Source organism: Apodemus sylvaticus, chromosome 1 (assembly GCF_947179515.1).
Source record: "Apodemus sylvaticus chromosome 1, mApoSyl1.1, whole genome shotgun sequence".
NCBI classification, from domain to species: Eukaryota; Metazoa; Chordata; class Mammalia; order Rodentia; family Muridae; genus Apodemus; species Apodemus sylvaticus.
Window position 1 is genome coordinate 96,426,196 of NC_067472.1, and position 19,550 is coordinate 96,445,745.

General features: G+C 44.3%; 1 protein-coding gene across 4 annotated transcripts in view; it reads left to right on the forward strand.

Annotated features, from left to right (window-relative positions):
• The window catches only part of Dennd2b (DENN domain containing 2B), a 186,324-nt gene that overhangs the window by 78,319 nt on the left and 88,455 nt on the right, over nucleotides 1-19,550 (forward strand). For 3 of the 4 annotated variants that reach the window (XM_052201508.1, XM_052201501.1, XM_052201502.1), the window contains exon 2: nucleotides 9,474-9,563. The gene's annotated coding sequence lies outside the window, so the exon portion shown is untranslated. Of the gene's footprint in view, nucleotides 1-9,473; nucleotides 9,564-9,808; nucleotides 10,325-19,550 lie in introns of those variants that run through there. The other variant, XM_052201500.1, reaches the window with a different exon arrangement.

The window sequence follows — 19,550 nt, forward strand, 5'->3', positions numbered from 1 at the left end:
CTCAGCAAGGTAAGATAGAGGACGTGGCGCTGTGGGGCTACATTTCTACAGCCTTGTCCAGATATTTTGAGGAACACTTCTTTCCCAGGTTCCACATGCTTTCTTGGTTAAGAATGCCCTTTAAAAACTGAGGAGGCTTAGTTGGTAAAGAACTGGGCATGCAGACATGAGGATCTGAGTTCAGATTTCTAGAGCCCATGTATAGTCGGGCACTGTAGTGCATACCTTTAATCCTACTGCTTTCATTGTGAGGTGGGAGGTGGGGCTAAGAGGGGCCTGAGAGGCTCAGGGCCCAGCTAGCCTGGTGTATGCAAGGGCAAACAATGGAAAAGAGACCCTGTCACAAATAAGGTGGAAGGTGAGAACCAATCTCTGTTTTAAAGGGATAAAAATAATATTTGAAATATTGCTAGTTCTAGAATGGCTTTTCTCATTAAAATTTACACTTTCAGTATACAATTCTTTAAGAGATATAGACTTTGGGTCTGATTCATTTTGGTGTGCAATATTTTTATTATTTACCAGGATTTTATTTTTAGATTAAGTTTTATTTATTTTTATTATTTGTTAGGTTGTCTTGTGAGTTCTACATGGATGCCTGTCCTTACATGCACAGATACACAAATACATACACACAGGCATGCACGTGCACACAGTCGCTTTTGTACTTTGCTTCCCCCTTAGGCTTAATCACAATGATTGGTTGAACTCAGTTCTAGGCTATGTTAGCCTGAAAAGTCCATTCTGGAATGAAAAAATGGTATCATCGGAAGGGCCTGGATTATTGCTTCTATGGCCCAGTCTTGTTATATTTCTGTGTTCTAGTGTTACAATGGTCAGAGTGAGTGAGGGGCAGGGGTTGGAGACCTGAGAGTGCTCATTACCTTAACTTGTATATGAACGTTGTGACATATATCCTAAGATCAAGCCACTGTACACCTTGTTCTCTGAGAATCTAAACCAGAGTTTCATTTGTATTGAGGATCGTGAGCTAGGTAGAGGTGAATCCCAAGGGGCTGGAAAGTTGGCTCTATATAGTGGAGGAGACTGAGGGAGGGTGGGCTCAGCCTTAACATGAGCTTTGTAGCTGCTTTACATCTGTGACATCTACAGGTCATTAAAGCTGAGTCTCACACTTCAGTGGTTCAGAGTCTTAAGCTGAGGTGAAGAAGAACAAATGGCCAGAGGACTAGGGCAGAAGCGAGGACATGGGTGAATTTCCCACTATAAAATAACAGCTCTTTCCAGAAGAGAATAAGGTCTTCCACAAGAAGACCACCTGAACCCTTGGAGCTCTCAGAGTCTGAACCAACAACCAAAGACATGCACAGGCTGGACCTAGGCCTCCCTACTCAAATGTAGTAGATGTGCAGCTTGGCCTTCATGTGGGCTATGAAAACTGGAGAGGGGGCTGTCCCAAAAGCTGTATCTGTACATGGGATATGTTCTACTAGCTAGGCTGCCTTGCCTGGCCTCGGGAGAGGAAGTGCCTATGTAGCCCCGAAGAGACTTGAAGTGCCAGAATGGGGATGATACCCAGAGAGGACCCTACTACCCAGAGGAGAAGGGGAGGGGGAGAGGAGAAGGATTGTGGGAAGGGGTGACCGGGAGTGGGGCAGTGATCAGGATGTAAAGTGAACGCATACCAAAATAAAGCAAAATTAAAACAAACAAAAAATAACAGGCCTTAAGCCTTCTTAAAAGGCTGTGCAAATAAAATATATGCAGCTGTAGCCAGCATACTAGGGTCCAGCCGTGGCTTCCAGTCAGAGGAGGGTTGGAATTGCCATCCATGTGATCTGAAGGCCCTAATAGAACCTGTGTTCGATTTGCATAAATAGGTAGCCATCCAAGAGGACTTTGAGATGACAGCTCACTGTTAAGTCAGAGATCGTAGGACAGCTTTAAGAGTGATGGCCGAGGAGTGTCTACAGATCTACTTCCCAACTTTCCCATTCTATATTTGGCACCTTCCTTCTCTTTCCAGCCTGCTTCCTGTAGACTAGAAGCATGAATCTCCCATCTTTCTCTTCAAGAAAGGTTACTTTTTGTTGGTAATGGTCTTCTGTGTGATTGTAGGCAGATGACCTCAGAACTCCAGGCCAGGTGTTGTACTAAATGTGTTGAATAGAAAGTGAGAAATGTTTCCTGCTTTCTTTAGAAAGTACATTGCTGAGGTAATGAGTGGCTGCAACCTGCATTTAAACTAGCATGCAGGCCTAGGGAGATGGCTGCATGGAATCTTTGCTGTGTAGACACAAGGGCCAGGTTCAGCTCCCCTGCATCCATGTAAGAGTGCAGCCACACAGATTTATAAGACCAGTGCTGGGAGGTAAAGACAAGCAGATCTTTGGAGCTCATTGGCCAGACGGACAAGGAACAGAATCAGTGAGCTCCAGGTTCAGTGGAAGACTGCCTCCAAAATAAGTGAATGCATGAATGAATGAATAAAGAAATAAAGAAATGACTAAATGAATACATCAGAGTGATGAAGAAGCCTAATGGCCTCTGACTGCCACCCACACTTGCACATTTCCCTTTGTCCAGACGTCAGTGTGCACACACACAGAAGAGAGACAGAGAATGCACACAAACATGAGATATGAGTGCCTAGGAGGATCCTTGGAGAATAGCTAGTCTAGTTTGCTTATTAATGTGCAGAGAAAAGCAGAATCCTCCTGGGAGACAAGGATTGTTCAGGATCTTACCAGCCCAGCAAGCTGAAGTTTGTGTTTCTTTATGTCTTTACTTTCTCTCCTTCTTCTACATTGTCTCTTACTTTTCTTTTTTCCTTTTGGTAACAACTGGAAATTGAACTTAAGTCCTCACAAGGGATTGGCAAGCATGCTACCATTCAGCAACAGCCCCATGGCCTTCCACATTGCAACTCACTAATAGAAAAGCAAGAGCGTAAAACCCTTTAAGAACTAGGAATTGCAGCTATGTTGTCTTTAAAGAAATAAGAAAACATTGGGAGTAGCAAGATGGCTTAATGGATGAAGGTGCTTTGTACCAAGCCTGATGCTTAGAGTTCAATCTATAGGACTCATGGTGGAAGAAGAGAACTTACCCACAAGAAAACCTAAGTAGTGGCCAGAGAGATGGCTCAATGATTAAGAGCACTATATGCTCTTACAGAGGACTTGAGTTCTATTCCTAGCATTCACAGGGTGGTTCATGGGGCAACTGATACCATCTTCTGGCATCTTACAGGCACAAGGTGCACAGATACACATGCATACAAAACACTCATACACATAAAAATAAATAATTTTTAAAAGACCATTATAAAAATGAATACATGCAAAAAGACATAGAAGGTTTTGTTTGTTTGCTTTGATTTTTTTTTTTCTTTTTGAGACAGAGTTTCTCCCTATAGCCTTGGCTTTCCTGGAGCTCACTCTGTAGACCAGGCTGGCCTCAAACTGACAGAGATCTGCCTGCCTCTGCCTCCTGAGTGCTGGGATTAAAGTTGTGTGTCACCACTGCCCAGCCACCACACACTTTAGTGACCCAGTCTAGATTCTGCTTAACATATCTTTTTATAAAGTATAGATGGATATTTATTCTCTTTGTACCGTGAGAGCCTGTCTAAAATTCACTGCTCTGAAGAACAGCTTATCTGGTAGGTGAGTCTTTCCATTTTCCATTTATCCCACGCATGCTGATTGCTACAATTAGTGAGCTGCTATAGTCCTTGCACTGAGAGAGACTCAGGCCTTTGGTGAGGCCAGGGTGTGCAAGTCATGATAAAATGCTACATACGACATATGACAGGCAGCCCTAGGCTGCTGTGGGCCCACAGACATTTCCCAAAGGAGGTGTCCTTGAGGTGGGCCTTGAAGGCTGTAGGGTTTTCCGAGTAGGGGAAGGAGAGGCAGCCAGATGCAGTAACAGCATAAGCAACAGAGAATGGGAGAGAAAGGTACGGGCAGTCTTCCAAGCACTAGGTTATATGCAGTGTCATGGTGTGCTGTGGCTATGCCTACACTGGGCTAGTGCAATAGGAGAGGGGATATGTTATGGGTTGGAGATACCTTGATCTTTCACTGTTGGTTGTTGAATGAAAATATAGGAGTCAGGATTTTAGCTGGAGACAGTGTGTCTTTTAATAGGTAATAGATCTAATCATTCAGTGTGCTGTTGCTTAGTAATTTTATTTATTTTTAAAAATATTTGTTTTTATTTGTAATTATGTGTATGCTTGTGTGTGTGTATATATATATATATATATATATGGAGCAGTATGTGTATGTGAGTGCAGGTGTCCTTGGAGGCCAGAAGTGTTGGATCCTCTAGAAGTCAAGTATCAGAGGGTTGTGAATCACTTGATTTGGGTGCTAGGAACTGAACTTTAGTTCTCTGGAAGAACAGTATGCTCTTCAGCCATTTCTCCAAGCCTCCACATAACAGTTTTCAATTAATTCTTTTTTAGTGACAAAATGCCTGCTTCAAACTCATATTACATGTCTTCAAATTATAACCATACACACACACACACACACACACACACACACATGCATGTATATGTTTTTTTCAGCGTCCAATTTTTTGTCATCCTGGCATGACTTTAGATAACAAAGTTCAAGCTTGAGAATTGTGCAATCAAGTTACAAAAACAACAGCGATAACAAACAAAGCCCTTGTGTTTTAAGCATGTTTGTGATTTTGTGTTGGAACACATTCATAGTTATCCTTGGCTGCATGCATTCAGAAACGAAATTTTTTTTGTCAGCATGGTAACCTGTGCTACATAGCGGAAGGGAGAAGACAGTGATCTCTGGGTAGAGCTGACCCCAGAGAATGTTGCCATCGTGAGAACTGGGCCATTTCTCAACTTACTTGGTTTGGCAAAGATACAGTACTAATGGAAGGCCTAGGAGTGGGCATTCCAGTAATGAGAGAGGCTATAAAATTCTAGAATGCATCCCTAGGAGAGTGACCTTACCAGGAAAGTTTTGGGAAACAAACCACAGGGAGACTTGACAGGAATTTTTGTTTAAGCCCATAGGCAAGACATATGGGGGGAGTGTAATTATAGTTTGTAAATCTATGAAAAGATGCAATGAGTGCATGAAATAGTTGGTCTGAGTGTGTCCTTCCTGTAGGACTGGTTTTTACACAGTTACTTTGCAGATATTTTTTAGTGCCTGTTCTATGCTGGGCCCTTTATCAAGTTCAGGGACTATGGTAACAGAATAATAGTCAAGGTTCCTGCTCTCACATGGGGAGGACTCACATTGAGAAATAACTGCATTAAAGCACAGTTACAAATCCTAATTAATGATTTGAAGGATAAGTACAGGGAGCTAAAGGAGCTGCTTTTAGACTTGGAGGACTGTGGAAATCAGGAGATGAGAGTCAAGTTGAGCCAAGATTAGAGTCATCTGGGCAAAGATTGGGAGAGGAGGGAAGGGGAGGCCATGCTGGGTCCTTATAGATCTTGGTCAAAACCGAGAGCTCATCCTAAGAACTCTGGGAAGCATTGAAGTGTTAAGCAGGAAATGACATGATTCTGTGTCAAAAGAGGATTCAGACAGCCGTGTGGAGAATGGATTTGTAAGGGTATGATGCTGTGGAATGTATATTTGGTTTTCCTCCTGTTTCCTGGCAGACAACTCCTAAAATCCTTTGGAATCTCCAAAGCAGGATATGTCTATTTGTATTTGCTTGGTGCCTGAGGGCTCCTGGATGTCCTCAAAATGGGGACTGCTTGTGTTTAGAAGATTGTAACTTTAGTCTTACTCTATTACTCTTGGGGAAAATAGAGGGGCTAAAAGTTAAGTTGGTTACCGATGACTAATGATACAATCTGTTGTGCTAATACACCGAATCTTCCATAAAACCTCAGAGGACTGGGTTTTGAGAGCTATAGTGGAGCCAAGCATTTGAGTTTTGTAGAGAGGACTTGGAAGATCTGTGCCTTCCCCATACCAGCCCCATGAGTCTCTTTCATCCATAATACTGTTTATAATAGGAGATCTAAGTGATTCCTAAAGTTTTATGGGCCAACCTATTAATAGCAAATGTATTAAAGCCAAGGATGTAATTGTGGAAATTCTGATTTAGATTTATACATGCTTGGTCAGAAGCCCAGATAGAACAGTCTGAACCTATCAATTGGTGTCTAAAGTGATGGGGAAGCAGTATTGAGGATGGAGCCTTATGGGTTTGGGGTTCACTCTCCAGAGAAAAAGTGTCAGAATTATACTAGAGGGCATTCATCTACTGATGATTTGCTCGGTATGTTTGGAGAAACCTCTACTTGGTTGGCAACAGAAGGCCTCTGTGTTTATTGTTGTATGACAGTGTATGAAAAACTGAGTTTGATTTTCATTATTTTCCTTGAAGGCAAGAGGTGAAACGAGGATAGTTAGGTTTCTGCAGTAATTAATGAGTGGATAGGTAGCAATAGAAGTAGAGAAAAGGGGACAGATATTAAATATATTTTTCAAGTAGAATTATTTGGACTTGGTAAGTGGATTGCAGTAGGAAGGGAAAGAGACTGGAGATATCACCCAGACTTCTGGCCCAAGCATGTGTATGTACTTGTGGTTCTTTTTTCCCCCTGTAGTGGTAGGGTGAAATCTAGAGCCGTTTATGTGTCTGTCAGTGCTGTCTCTTTGAGCTCTCTCCTAAGCACTTTATTTGTTTATTTGTATTTTATTGAAAATATTGCATGTATTTATTTAGGTATGTATATGGTAAATGCATGCCATGATATGCATATGGAGGCCCAAGACAACTTCAGTTTTCTCTTTCCACTATATGAATCCCAGGGATTGAACTAAGGTTCTCAGAGTTGGTGAAGGTAAACATTTAATTGGAAATGGCTTACAGTTTCAGAGGTTCAGTCTATTATCATCATGGTGGGAAACATGGCACCATGCGGGCAGACATGGTGCTGGAGGAGCTGAGAGTTCTACATCTTGACTCCCAGGCAACAGAAGGACACTCTTACTTCCATATAGGGTGGAGCTTGAGCACTAGGAACTCTCAAAGTCTGCCTGCACAGTGACACACTTCCTTCAACAAGGTCACACCTATTCCAACAAGGCCACACCTCTTAATCATCCCACTTCCTATGGTCCAAGCATATACAAACCACATCCTTATTTTGTTTATTTTTAAAGATTTATTTACGTATATTAGTATTTTACCTGTGTGCATGTTTGTGTAAAATGTGTGTGCTATGGAGGTTGGAAGAGGGTAGCAGATCTCCTGGAACTGGAGTTATGGGTGGTTATAAGCCATTATGTGGGTGCTAGGAACCCAACCTGGTTCCTCTGCAAAAGTAACAAGAGTTCTTAACCATTGAGCAATCTCTCTAACCCTATAGCCCTTATTTTTAATTTTGAAACGAGTTCATTGAATTACCCAGACTACCCTCTGTAGCCCAGGCAGTTCTTGACATTGCAGTTTACCTCAGTCTCTTGAGAAGTTGGTATTACAAGCTTGAGAGCATGGGTCTGTAAAATCCTCCTTCAGGTGTGATTTGGATCCAGTCCTGCAGAGACAACAGAGGAAGTTAGCTGGTCTTGCTTATTTCCAGTTCCAGGAGCTTACATACAACAGCATCACCCAGGCAAGGGTCCTGGTCTCCCCAATTCAGGTCCTAACTTTATTCTTTCTGAGGACAAGATACCAAAGAACCTCTGTAACTCCAGTGTGCCACTAGGGGGAGCATGGCCTGCGTTGTGTGTCTGGTCTTAGGGCTTTTAACATTTAGATGACTTTAGTAAATGACTCTGTTTCAGCTTTGGTAGCCTGACTCAACACTATTTGAAAGTATGACTGGAAGGGTCCCAGAAAATTTTAGTTGGTATTATCAACTACAGTGAATTTTATCTTATTGTAGAAAGGGGTGGACTTGCCTCATCTGGGTTTGGACACTAGGCAAGTGTGCATTCCTTGGGTTCAGAGAAAGAGCAGAGCTTGCTGTGTGGGAGGAAAGAGAAGCTGAGATTTAGTGATGCTGTATTCTTATGCAGATGTGGGATTCTAGGGCTTATCACTACTTACAGGATCTGTAGCAGTCTGCCATTTCTTCATGGGTTTTGTGATGTGTTTTGTACATTATCTTCAGCTTATATTTGTGATTTAAATTCAAGTCAACCAAAATCTAGTTTTGAGAATTTTACAGTATTCTGAAGGTGAATCAAAATCACAAGGAATTCTGCAAGAGTTAAGCATTGCAGATTCCTCAGGACCCCTAGCATTATTCTGAGGAGCAACATTGGAGAATGTCCTCTGTGAGCCTCATTGTCTTCATCCTCACCAGCCTCCGTGCCTTCCCACATGCAGTCAATCCATTTACCAACCCCAGAGAATTCTACTTGAAAAATAACAGTTCCTAGATTGGTGGAGGAGAGGTACTAACAATTTGGGGGGGGGGGGTGTAGATGAGAGCTGAGTGCCTACTTTGAAGTGTTTTTGACTAATAGCATCTTGACACCCCACCCCACCCCCATACTCCATACCTCCACCACCCCAGTATAAGATGCAGTCATAGAAAGTAGAAAGTCAGGAGGCTGGCTCAGTGACAGGTGGCCAGTTGGTGATGAGGTCAGACACTGCCAAGGTCTTGTGATTCTTGCTCTGGTATTCTTGGCAACTGTTCTGCTTAATGTATGCCAGAAAGTTGAAAGGCTTGGGCACTGGTTTTGGATCTTTTATTTCCTGGTTCAGTAAATGGGAACAAGTAATTTAACTCTACTTTAGATATATTTTTAAAATGTGTTAAATTAATATAGCACCAATTGTAACTTTAGAACTACTCTGTCAGAGAAATAACAAATGAACCAGGATTTGGGAGGTTATTTTGGAAAGATGTAAGGTAGCACATGGTAGTGGGGCAGGGCATTTTCTCTCTGGTTTGCAGCAGATATTGTGCATGTCATAGATGCCACCTGTAATTGAATCTTTGGGCTAGAAGGGTGGCAGTTAGATTTACCTTACTAGGACTCAGAGTCTCCACTTTCCCATGGACACCCACACTTGTGGTTCTTAGAAAATGAGCCAGTTTTCAAGATCAGGCATCTGTGTACTTTATAGCAAAGGGGATTAGGAGACCCTTGACTGGTCTCTACTCTCAATTCCTAACTAGTTAGGTAAGTATGGATTAAGTATCTGATCTCTCTGGGCCTCAATGATCCCATCTATAAAATGATAGTAAACCTATTGGGCCAGCGTGTTTCAAATAATTAAGAGCATCAAACAAAATAGAACATCAATTTTCAGAGTGTTAGACAGCGTCCAAGCAAAAGTATACATAGGGCTACTAAAAGGGCTGTCTGTGCCCTAGGTACAGCCCTGGCACTTGGACAGTTTCTCATTGGAGGCCTGGTCGTGGGCCGTGGGTCTCATGTGTCAGAGAGGAGGCTGTTTGCGTTGTGTTGATGTCCTGGCTGTGATTATAGACTGACCCAGGGTTCCTTCTAGTCCTCATCTAGTTTGTTTCCTCTCCTTTGCAGGAAGACAAGAGACTGCTTAGGCTCTGGCACTAGTACCATGGGACCCTGTACTGGTTAAAAGCTGTCTCCAGGACCTGAACAGTCAACAAGGTAACCTGAGAGGCCAGTCTAGGCCAACTTCTGGGATGTGAGCTGTGTTTCCGCCCCAATTGCTCCTGAGAAATCCCAAGTGAACAAACAAGTTGAGGCAGCAGGCGTCAGGGTCCCTCCTCACTCTGCTGCTGCTGCAGGACCCAGAGGAAGTGCTTGCTTCCCCTCCAAGCCCTCAGCTAGCTCCCTCCCCTTTGGCAGGGATTCTTCCAAGTTATAAAAGCCGAGACACTAGAGGGGAGGAAAACAAGTCTGCTCACTGTCCTCACCCTTCTCCCCTCTGGGTTGTTGCAGCAAGTTCCCAGGAACAGTGCTGGGTTCCTGGGTGACTGGATGGGAGGTAGGAGGGGTGGAATGCATGCATAAACCGAGCTGATCAAAAGGCCGCGCTGTTCAAGACCGGCTAGAACTCAGAGAATGTGTGGAAGCACGCGCACGTACATGTGTGTGTGCGCGCGCGCGTTATTTCGCTCCCGGGGCACCGGGTTGAGGGAGAGCGCCTAGCTGAGTGAGAGCAGGCAAGCGTGTGTGCCGCTTAGGACAGGTCTCCATGACAACCAGCCTGGCTGGCTAGCTGCGCCAGCTCGGCTCACTGGGCTGGAAGGAGTGTCTTGGAAGGTCAGAGGAAGGATCTGTGGGAAGTTCGCAGCAGGTACTGGAGCTTAAGCAGTGGATCTGGGGCCCTGGGCTCCCTAAGCGACTGTGGTATGAGCCAGCCTCTGTGGAGAATGGAGTGGCCAAGAAACCACCCGGACTACCAGGTAAGGGCGCCTCTGAGTGAGTCGGGCTGATTTTGGCAAGCCAGTGTCTGTGCTCTTCACTTCAGGGTTTGGGGGTCGAGAATGATGTCATTCTCCAACAGTTGGATTCTATTAGCTCCGGGAGGAGGAGGGAAACAGCCAATTTTCTTGACTTTGCAAATCTAGCTAATCTCACTCTGGCTGTATCGGAGATGTTTAGGCTTCACTCAGCTTTTATTTAGCACAAAGCCACCGGATATTTTCACAGGAAGGCTCTTGTGTAGGAAAATGAGTTCTCATCGCTCTAGCTCTGTTGTAGTTATCTTATGTGGAAACTTTTGAACAGCTTGGTTGGTTTTACCTCGTGCTCTCCTCTTGTCTCCATGCTACGTCTGACTTGCAACAGCAACGATCAAACCAGCTAATGAGAGAGGAGCCTGCAGTGAGTTTCAAGTCCATCTGGGGCAATTAACAAGGCAGAGGGTCTGGCCCAACAATATCTGAGCCGGGGCCTTACACTATCTATGAAGTAGCTTTGGAAATTTGAACCTGTCCCCCTTCCCATTAGTGATACTCATCACAGGGTTCCTTGAGTTGTGGAGGGGACTTGCAAACATCTGTCTTATGCAGATGTCGTCGCAGAGGGCTGCCCTAACACCACAGCTACTAGGAGCTGGGAACTTGAAGAACTCTGTTTATGCTGTGTGATCCCTTTCACTCCTGTTTTAACCAAATCCCAGAGCACACAGTGTCCAGATCATGGGTTCCTTGTCCTAGATTTCAGAAAAATCTTGTTCTGACCTAGAGGCATATAGAGGAGTGATGTGTGGTGAACTCAGTGTGGTCTAGGAAAGGAAACCCTTCCAGAAAGGTAGTTTTCTGGTGATGAAGTAGCCAGGTCATCCGTAATGTTAAGAGAAAGATGAGAGTTGTGGACTCTCCTGCAGGAAAACCTCTCAAGAAATGTACTCTGCTTCAGCCATGTTATGTCTTCCACTAACTCCTGGCCTCAGGGAACTTGGTGGAAGCTTTTAGTTTCTCAGTGGGGCCATGGAACAGCTGTTGTTCCTGGCTCTTTGGTTTTTCCTTCTTGAACTTTCTGAACAGTGTGTCTTTTGTGTCCGAGCAAACAATAAGGGGGCCTTCTGATTGACTTCGGGTCAGCTTGCCAGTACAAGCGCTGGCTCGCCCCCTGATTCTGGCAGCCTGAATGTATACTGTAAGCATCAGCGTTGTGGCCCGAGGGTCTGCCAGTGTGAACTGCTCGGCCTTTGGACCTCAGATAGGCTTCCTTCAAAGTTAATTCTTCCTCCTACAACATTCTAGGAGTTCTTTGCTTGGGAAATATGGCTTATGGGTCAGGATTGAAGGTGAAGTTGTGAGTAAGAAATATCTGTGAGGTTCTGCTGAATGCTGGGAAGTCCCTCGGATTAGCTGTGAGGTTGAGATGATGGTAATAGTTATTATCATATACTATTGAGAGGAAGCAAACAGGATGGTTGCTGTGAAACAGTTGTAAACAAATCTACATAATGTAATATGTTAGCGCGTGAGGCTTCAGGAATGGCCTGACTCCTCTGGGAAGTCACTTTGCCTCTTTCATCTGGTTCCCTCATTTATAAAGCACCTTCTACTCAGTACATTTATAAGTCAAAATGAGATAAACCTCACAAGCCTCCTTTGAGATATTTAAGGAAACCAATGGTGCTTTCTTTTCTTTGGCTTGGGAAGCTAGATAGGATGGGTATTCACTGTAGACTTTGAGCCTCATAACTGATCCTTCAGAGACACTTGAGAGGAGAAGCTTCCTATAGGTTATGGAACTATTTTCCTGTGGAGGGGAGTGCCAAGAGGTCTTTTTCTTTCCCAGTGTTCACAGCTCCATGCAGTGCTGGATCACATGTTTTAATGTCTGTAAGACAGGCCTGGTCCTGGGGTCCTCTGGGGAAACTGCCTTGAGTGGACAGTGGGGCCAGACTCCTCAGCGCTAGGTATGAAAGGCAGGCTTATAACTGATAGGAAGTGTTACTGCTCTGGAGCGTCTTAGGAGCCAGGCAGCTTTTTGAAGAACTTGTAAGGGGAAAACCAAAAAGAAAAACAAGGAAGTGGGAATTCCAGGGGCAGACACTTGATATGTCCTGGGATAAAGCCAAGGAATGGAGTGATGGGGGAGGGGAAACCCAGTGCGTCCTAGATCTGTCCTCGGTCCTCAGTGACCCTGTAGGGTGTACTTCACCCGTACCCTCAGCCTCTATCATAGGACAGGTGAAAACCTGCCAGCTCTGACCTGGAGTGACATCTGGAGAGAGCATATACAGAACAAGTTTGGGTTTTTTTTCCCCTTCCCCTTCCTTGAATCAAGCAAAGCAGCTCTCGGAGGTGATTTCTCATCACAATGGCCACTTAGGCTTGAAGAAGTTTTGAACAGTTTAGATTGGACCCATCTCTGTAGCCTCTCAGGCCCAAGGAAGTTGTACAAAACTTAGATTGTACTGCATTGTTCTTTCTCCCCAGACCTTCAGCTTCCCAGAGCTGAGTCACAAGTTGGATCCCTCTCTGGTCCTTAAGGATTAAAAAGTATCATTCCTGCTCTCACTCCCTTTCCCTCCCTTCCTCTGCTCTCTTTGTGTACACTTTCCCTCAACGCTCCCAATCTCCAAAAAGAACAGTCAGTCACCCAAGGAAGTTGAAACTTGGGACTCTTTGGAGAAAAAGGCCAAGGGCATGCTGTCTTTCCCTGGGCTGGGAGAACAGCCTTGAGGAGTCATCAGACTTTGAGGAGGTAACAGGCATGGCCCCACTGCAACTAGGAGAGGGAAGCCCTGTCTCCCACTGCATCTGATACCAAGAACTACTTTGAGAAGGTGGACTGGCTCCTGAGGAAAATGGGCCTTGAGTATCCTATGGAATTGGGTTGTTAGCTGCCACCATCCTCGCAACTCCAGGTTTCCACTGTTGGGTCCAAGAGAGTTTGCTAAGGCAGCCGAGCAAGGGCCACACATTTCCCTGGCCAGCAGAGGCTAGGCAGTGGCGCCTCAGCTGGACTCCACTTCTCTTTTGTGCCTCTGTGTTGACTTGGGGGCTTGGTGGGGGGTGGGGGAGGGCTGCAGATAATTGAGTTCTTTGAGTTAGAAGGACCATGGCTTAGAAGACACGAAAGGAAAAAAACAAAAAAACACTGGCCATCTGGCATAATATAACAGACAGATTTCTCTTCAAAGCCTGTGGGAAAACTTGCATTAATGTGACTTCTGTTAAAGGAAGGGAGAGGGGCCATCTCTTTCTGCCAGAGGGGTAGTACAGTGATCCTCTGTTTGAGTAAGTGGTAGTGTCTGTCTTAGGGGAGTATGTTGTCATCCTATGTTACACTGAGACAGAGAAATACTGGCGTCTGTTTCTAGCCTGGAGCCCAGAAAATGTCTGTGTAGTTTTTTGTTTTGGGTTTTGTTGTTGTTGTCGTTTGTTTTTTGTTTTGCTTTTGAGAGAAGAGGTTTTATGAGTTTAGAAAATCTTATTGAAGATTTTCTTTAGTGATCCTCTTTCTCCCTCTCTGGTGTGTCTCCCTCTCCCTCCCGCTCTCTCTGACTCTCTGGCTCTGACATAATGAATACACTGTTGCGGGGCCTGTTGAAACAATTGCAATGACTGGATATTTAGGATTCTCTAGCACTGTCCCTGTAAAAGGGCAAATTACATGCACTTAGGATGTGAAGCTGCTTCAACCAAGATGGGCCTGTTTCTGTGTGCTTGTCTCGGAACCACTTCAGTTTCTTCTCCCGTGAGGCCTGTTGTAGCTAAAAGTTTTTCTTTGAATTAAGATTGCCTTTGGGAGCCGGGTGGTGGTGGTACATGCCTTTAATCCTAGCATTTGGGAGGCAGAGGCAGGCAGATTTCTGAGTTCGAGGCTAGCCTGGTCTATAGAGTGAGTTCCAGGACAGCCAGGGCTACACAGAGAAACCCTGTTTCGAAAAAAACAAACAACAAACAAACAACAAACAAACAAAAGATTGCCTTTGGGAATCAATACAGTGTGTAAGGGCTGTCTGAATATGATTAAAAGGAGATTAAACTAAGGGTTTTGAGAGAAAGATCTAGACGTGACAGGAGAGAGGTCCTGGACAAGAGAACCAAGAAGAAAGTAGTTCTCAGCAGCAACAGTGGATTAAGAGAAAGACTGGCCTAGGAGAACTTCATATGTGTGTTATGCTATATATATGATATATAACATATCATTGTATATGTGGTGTGTGTGTGTGTGTGTGTGTGTGTGTACGCGTGTGTGTACACATGGCACAGCAAGCATGTGGTTCTACCTTAAAGCTCCTCTGGCAGAATCCTGCCTGCTTGTTGTGCAGGCTGCTTTTGCTAGAACCGCCTGTCTCTTTCTAATGGTAAGCCCAGGCAGGGCCCCTGAGGTCTTCCTTGACTTCCTATTGGAGTCCATATCTAGTCAGAAGGCTAGCCTGCTTCTGAGGGACCCAGGGTTATACTTATGAAAGACCTAACAAGCACTTGGCACTGGGGTCAATACACTTTTTCACTTGCTCCTGGGTATCTCTGGTGCCTGATGGTATGTGTGCTTTCTTAATTAGTTTACCAATTAAGTCGAGGAATACTTATGTGGGCTAACAGCTGGGAAGAATCCAAAAAATGTAAGAGTTGTGGGACTTAGGTTGATGTTATATTGTTCTGATTTCCTTCCTGCTTCATCTCCTCCTACAACATGAGCTTCTGCTGGTGTGATTAAGAGAGAAGCACAAACCCGAAGCTTGGGGGTTTGGAAGTAAGGCTGATTACTGTCTGGAATTCAGAGGCTGGGAAAAGTGGCCAGGGTGCTTCTCCTGGAGTCAGAGTTAAAGCACTGTTAGATGGAAGACAGCCAAAGAGAGGATGGCAGGTATTGGGGGTGGGGCGCTTCTAAACCGCCCGTGAAGCTGCTTCGCAGTTGTTGAATGGTAAGATAGGGAGTGGTGTAGGAAAGGGAACATTCAGAAAAACACCATGATGCCTGGGTGGGGTCATAGGTAGCTATGGAGGATCAGGATGGAAGTAGGAGAGCTGGTAAGAGACAAAGGGGAGTGGAGATGGGCAGTGAGAGCAAGCATCGCCAGATATCTGGGCAAGTGGCATCAGGACAAGCCCTGGCACTTTTCCTTCCCGAAAAGTTTCCTGATTCCATCCCCAGGTGCCACGCGCCTGGAGGAGTGGGAGATCTGGACAGGGAGGTTCTCCTCTGTGTCTAACAGATGAGTAGCCCCTTATCTACAGTGTAATTATAAAGAAATTTCCTTTCCCAGCTGTAAGAAACAGGAATTTTTGCTGCCAAATTTAGCAGTGCTTTAGATCCCTCAAAGCTCCTTTGAGTGCTACCAAAGTTGTCGTCTTTGTTATCTGCTGCTCAGATACCGACTGGAAAGGTCATCTCGGCAGTGCCAATTATGGCATCTCTAAGACTGCTTAGAACTCAAAGTGCTTTTTCCCCGCTCCAGAAAGCCAGATTTTTCAGAGTAGGACCAAATATTCTGCAGTTACCTCTGAAGGCTCTTAGGCAGAGCTCACTGTATTCTCAGAACCTCGGTCTTGATACTCAGCAAAATTATGACCCATGCTTCTTGCTAGAAATTTTCCTTAACCCAAATTTAACACCAGACTCTTTCCCTTCTCCATATAGTTTATGACCTATCATTTTCCTGTTGGAATAATTAAAAGATGAAGCCTGTGGGGTGTTGGAGCCACACATGGGACTCAGTTTTAAAGGTTTGGGGACAAGTATGTCAGAGCATATACATTTTGATACCTGAAGGTAGAGAAAGGAAATTCAAGAATGTGATTGACCCTGGCAGCTGTAAAGAAGTGGATACACAAAAGTGACAGGAAAGTATTTAGAATAGTTAACATGACCTTGGCAGTGGCAGTGACTTTGGTTTCAGCCTTGGCTTGACTAACTCAAGTGCTGTGCTCAGAGGATCAAGGCTTTGAATTCTAGGTAGACCATGCCGAAGTGCCTCACTCTCTGCCCTGTCTATCCCCCTCCCCCACCCACTTTTCCCACTATAGTTCAGACCTACATGGACTGCACAGCATTGTCCCCTTCTGGTGTGAGTAGTCATTGGTGCCAGGGCTGTTACTGCCCAGCTGTTGTTCTTACAATTCCCGAGAGAGCCAGCTGTGAGCATAGTCAGGGAAGAGGGGTTTGGTTAATTCTAAATTAGTTCCCAAAGTGGGTAGGAATCAGGTTAAAAAGAAAACAACTGGGAATTTTTGTTGTACTTAAATCTCATTTAGTGGAATTTTAACCCCCCCCCCACACACACACCCTTATCACATAACCTACAACTGTTGGGCAAATCTTAGTGAGTTTCAAAAGCAGTACTGTCTAGACTTGTTTTCAAAACTTAAGGTCAGAAGTTGGTGTGGCTCCCTGGAAGAAGTTAAAGCAGAAAACTCTGGAGACTAGAGCATGTAGGAACCTCCTGACCCCTCGCAGTATCTAATGTTTTTCAGCTTGGGAGCTGGGGTGACTTTATTATTGATGTTTTCCAAGGGTTAATCTTCAGCCTTTTATCTTCTTCATACACATCTCTTCCTTAGGGGCCATCTCTCCTATTTGTTAATCATTAATCAAGAGAAAGAAAAGGGTGGCCATACCTCTGCCTCACATTCCAGAAGTGGAATCTGCCTGCCTGCCTATCTATCTCTCTATCTCTGTCTGTCTGTCTCTCTGACTATCTGTCTGTCTGTCTTATCTATCATCTATTCAATGAGTATTTATGTGAGACAACGTCTTACTATAGAACTAAGGCTGGCATGGAGCTTGAGATTCTCCTGTCTGAGTCTCCCCAGTGCTGGGAGTAAGTTGGTGTCAACATACTTGATTCACTTAATAGATGTTCTGTTAATTATGTAGATTGGTGTCAGGGCAGGGCAGAGAGGGTGGGAGAAGAGAGAGAGAATATGTGAATATTTTAGTTGAGTTAGTGTCCTCTATTTGCCCCTGCATATGCCAGGCTAAGCGGCCCAGCAGCTCCTGGGGATTCCTGGGGATCTCCACCTCCTGTCTTGATGTAAGGAATGGATTATAAGTGCACACTATTGTGTCTGACTTTTTACATGGGTTCTGGGGATTTGAATTCAGGTTCTCACACTTGTATTGTAGGTGCTTTACCCACTAAACTCTCTTCCCAGCCTTAGTAAATATTTACTGAGTATCCATTTTGTTGTAGCTACTATTATATATTAGAGATGTGGAGCTAACAAAGATAGCAAAGTCTTTTCATGGAGTGTATTGTAAAGAGGGTTCAGTAAACAGATAAACAGATCAATACATGAAATAAAGCACGATGCTTCAAAGGAGACAGTGAGGTATGGGAGAGGGTAACATGGGCTGGGGAGTTAGAAAAGGCCTCTCAGAGAGTGAGGTGAGCCGTGACCTAAAGCCAGGCAAAGTACCTTCCTAAAGTAGCAAACTGAAAAACCAAAGCTGAGAGGTGGAGGGAACCTGATGTGCAGAGCGAGTATGGTTGGAGTACAGGGGCAAGTGATTCAGACGGTGAGATGTTGGCCCGGGCCCGTCGAGATTGTCAGGGGCTTGAAAACTCAGTGTGAGGGGTACACATTCTAGGTCTGTCCCTGCTTTGGAGTGCGGTGTGGAGATTTGACAGAGATGGCCAGCTAAGAGCAGCATTGAATCTAATGAAGAGGAATCCAGAAAAAATCTAGGAGAAGCAGAAGTGGGCTGGAGTAGGGATGGACATCAACAGGCTCAGCTAGCAGAAGTTGAATGGATACATTTGTGGGATCAGCAATATGTGTTCTGCAAAGTTTAGGTCCACATGATCTCATTAATAGATATGTTATTATACAAGACACTTGTATTTCAGTTTTATTTGGCATTTTAGTATACTCTCATGACAATCTTTGGATGAAATTGTTTATATATTGATGTCTTCAGGAACCACTAACTTGCTTAAATTTTGGATCTTAGTCTATGTGAACTGAAGCATTGTTCCATCTACACCCCTGTTCTTATTGACAGACCAAAACTGTGTTCCTCTAATTACCTGAAGCATTTAATGAGTCCCTGCTCATGTTGTCATGTTTCATTGATGACAATGATCTCCTGGATCATCCACAGGAAACTAGAATAAGTTTCTGAATGTTTGTGGGATTTAATGGAATATTTCCAGCTCTCTCTGAAATGGTGACAATGTCAACTACCAATACTGCCAGTTAGAATAAAGAATGGGGCAGGGGGTTGAGATGTGTGGCAAGACAGGAACACAGATAACCTGAATTACCTTTCTCTTATTTTTCTCTCTCTTCCTCCTGTGTGTGTGTGTGTGTGTGTGTGTTTTGTGTGTGTATGCACATATGCCTTTAACCCCAGCACTTGAGAGGCAGAGGCAGGCAGATCTCCGTGAATTTGAGGCCAGCCTGGTTTATGAAACAAGTTCCAGGACAGCCAGGACTCAGTTTTACAGAGAAATCCCATCTTGAAAAACAAAAAACCAAACCAAAATATATATTAGGGGCAGGGGGTGTGTCTCCCTAAATGCAGGTGCCATTGGAGGCCAGAAGAGGACATCAGATTCACTGGAGCTGGAGTTGAGAGCTGTCAGTTTAGGTTGTGGGAACAGAACTTAGACCTTTTGCAAGAGTAGCACACACTCTTAACCTTGGATCCATCGCCCCTGACCTGCTGCCTACCCTCCCTTCCTGGTCTCAAGTGGCCTTGAACATTTATCTGCTCTTCCTTCTACTTCTGAAGTGCTGGAATTACATACCCACCATACCCAATTTATGCAGTTCTACAGTATGGTTCCTTCACATTCTTTCAGTTATGGCTTCTTGGATTTTTATAGTAAGAGGATGGAATTTGTTGTTTGGAAAAAATAATGTATCAGCAAACTAGTAATTGCAATAAATAAATCTTAATTTTGTTGTTTATAGGTCTCTTCAGATATCTGAATTTGTTGGAAATGTTTGAGAAAAGAAATGTATCAGGTCACAACTTTGACTTCTTAGAAACTGAGCGTTGACTACATTGAATTTGTACATACTTTTTTTGTGAAGGGACTGAACCTGCAGAGTTCAGAAAGGAAGGTGTATAGGGTGCTTGTGAGCTCTTACTCTTGGAGTTCAAGTGATCCAGGCTCCACTAGCTGGCATACTGAACTGGAAGCTTGTGGAGGGCAAATCAGGGTGAGAGTGAGTTTCAGGTAAGTATAGATTTCTTAGAGAAATCTTA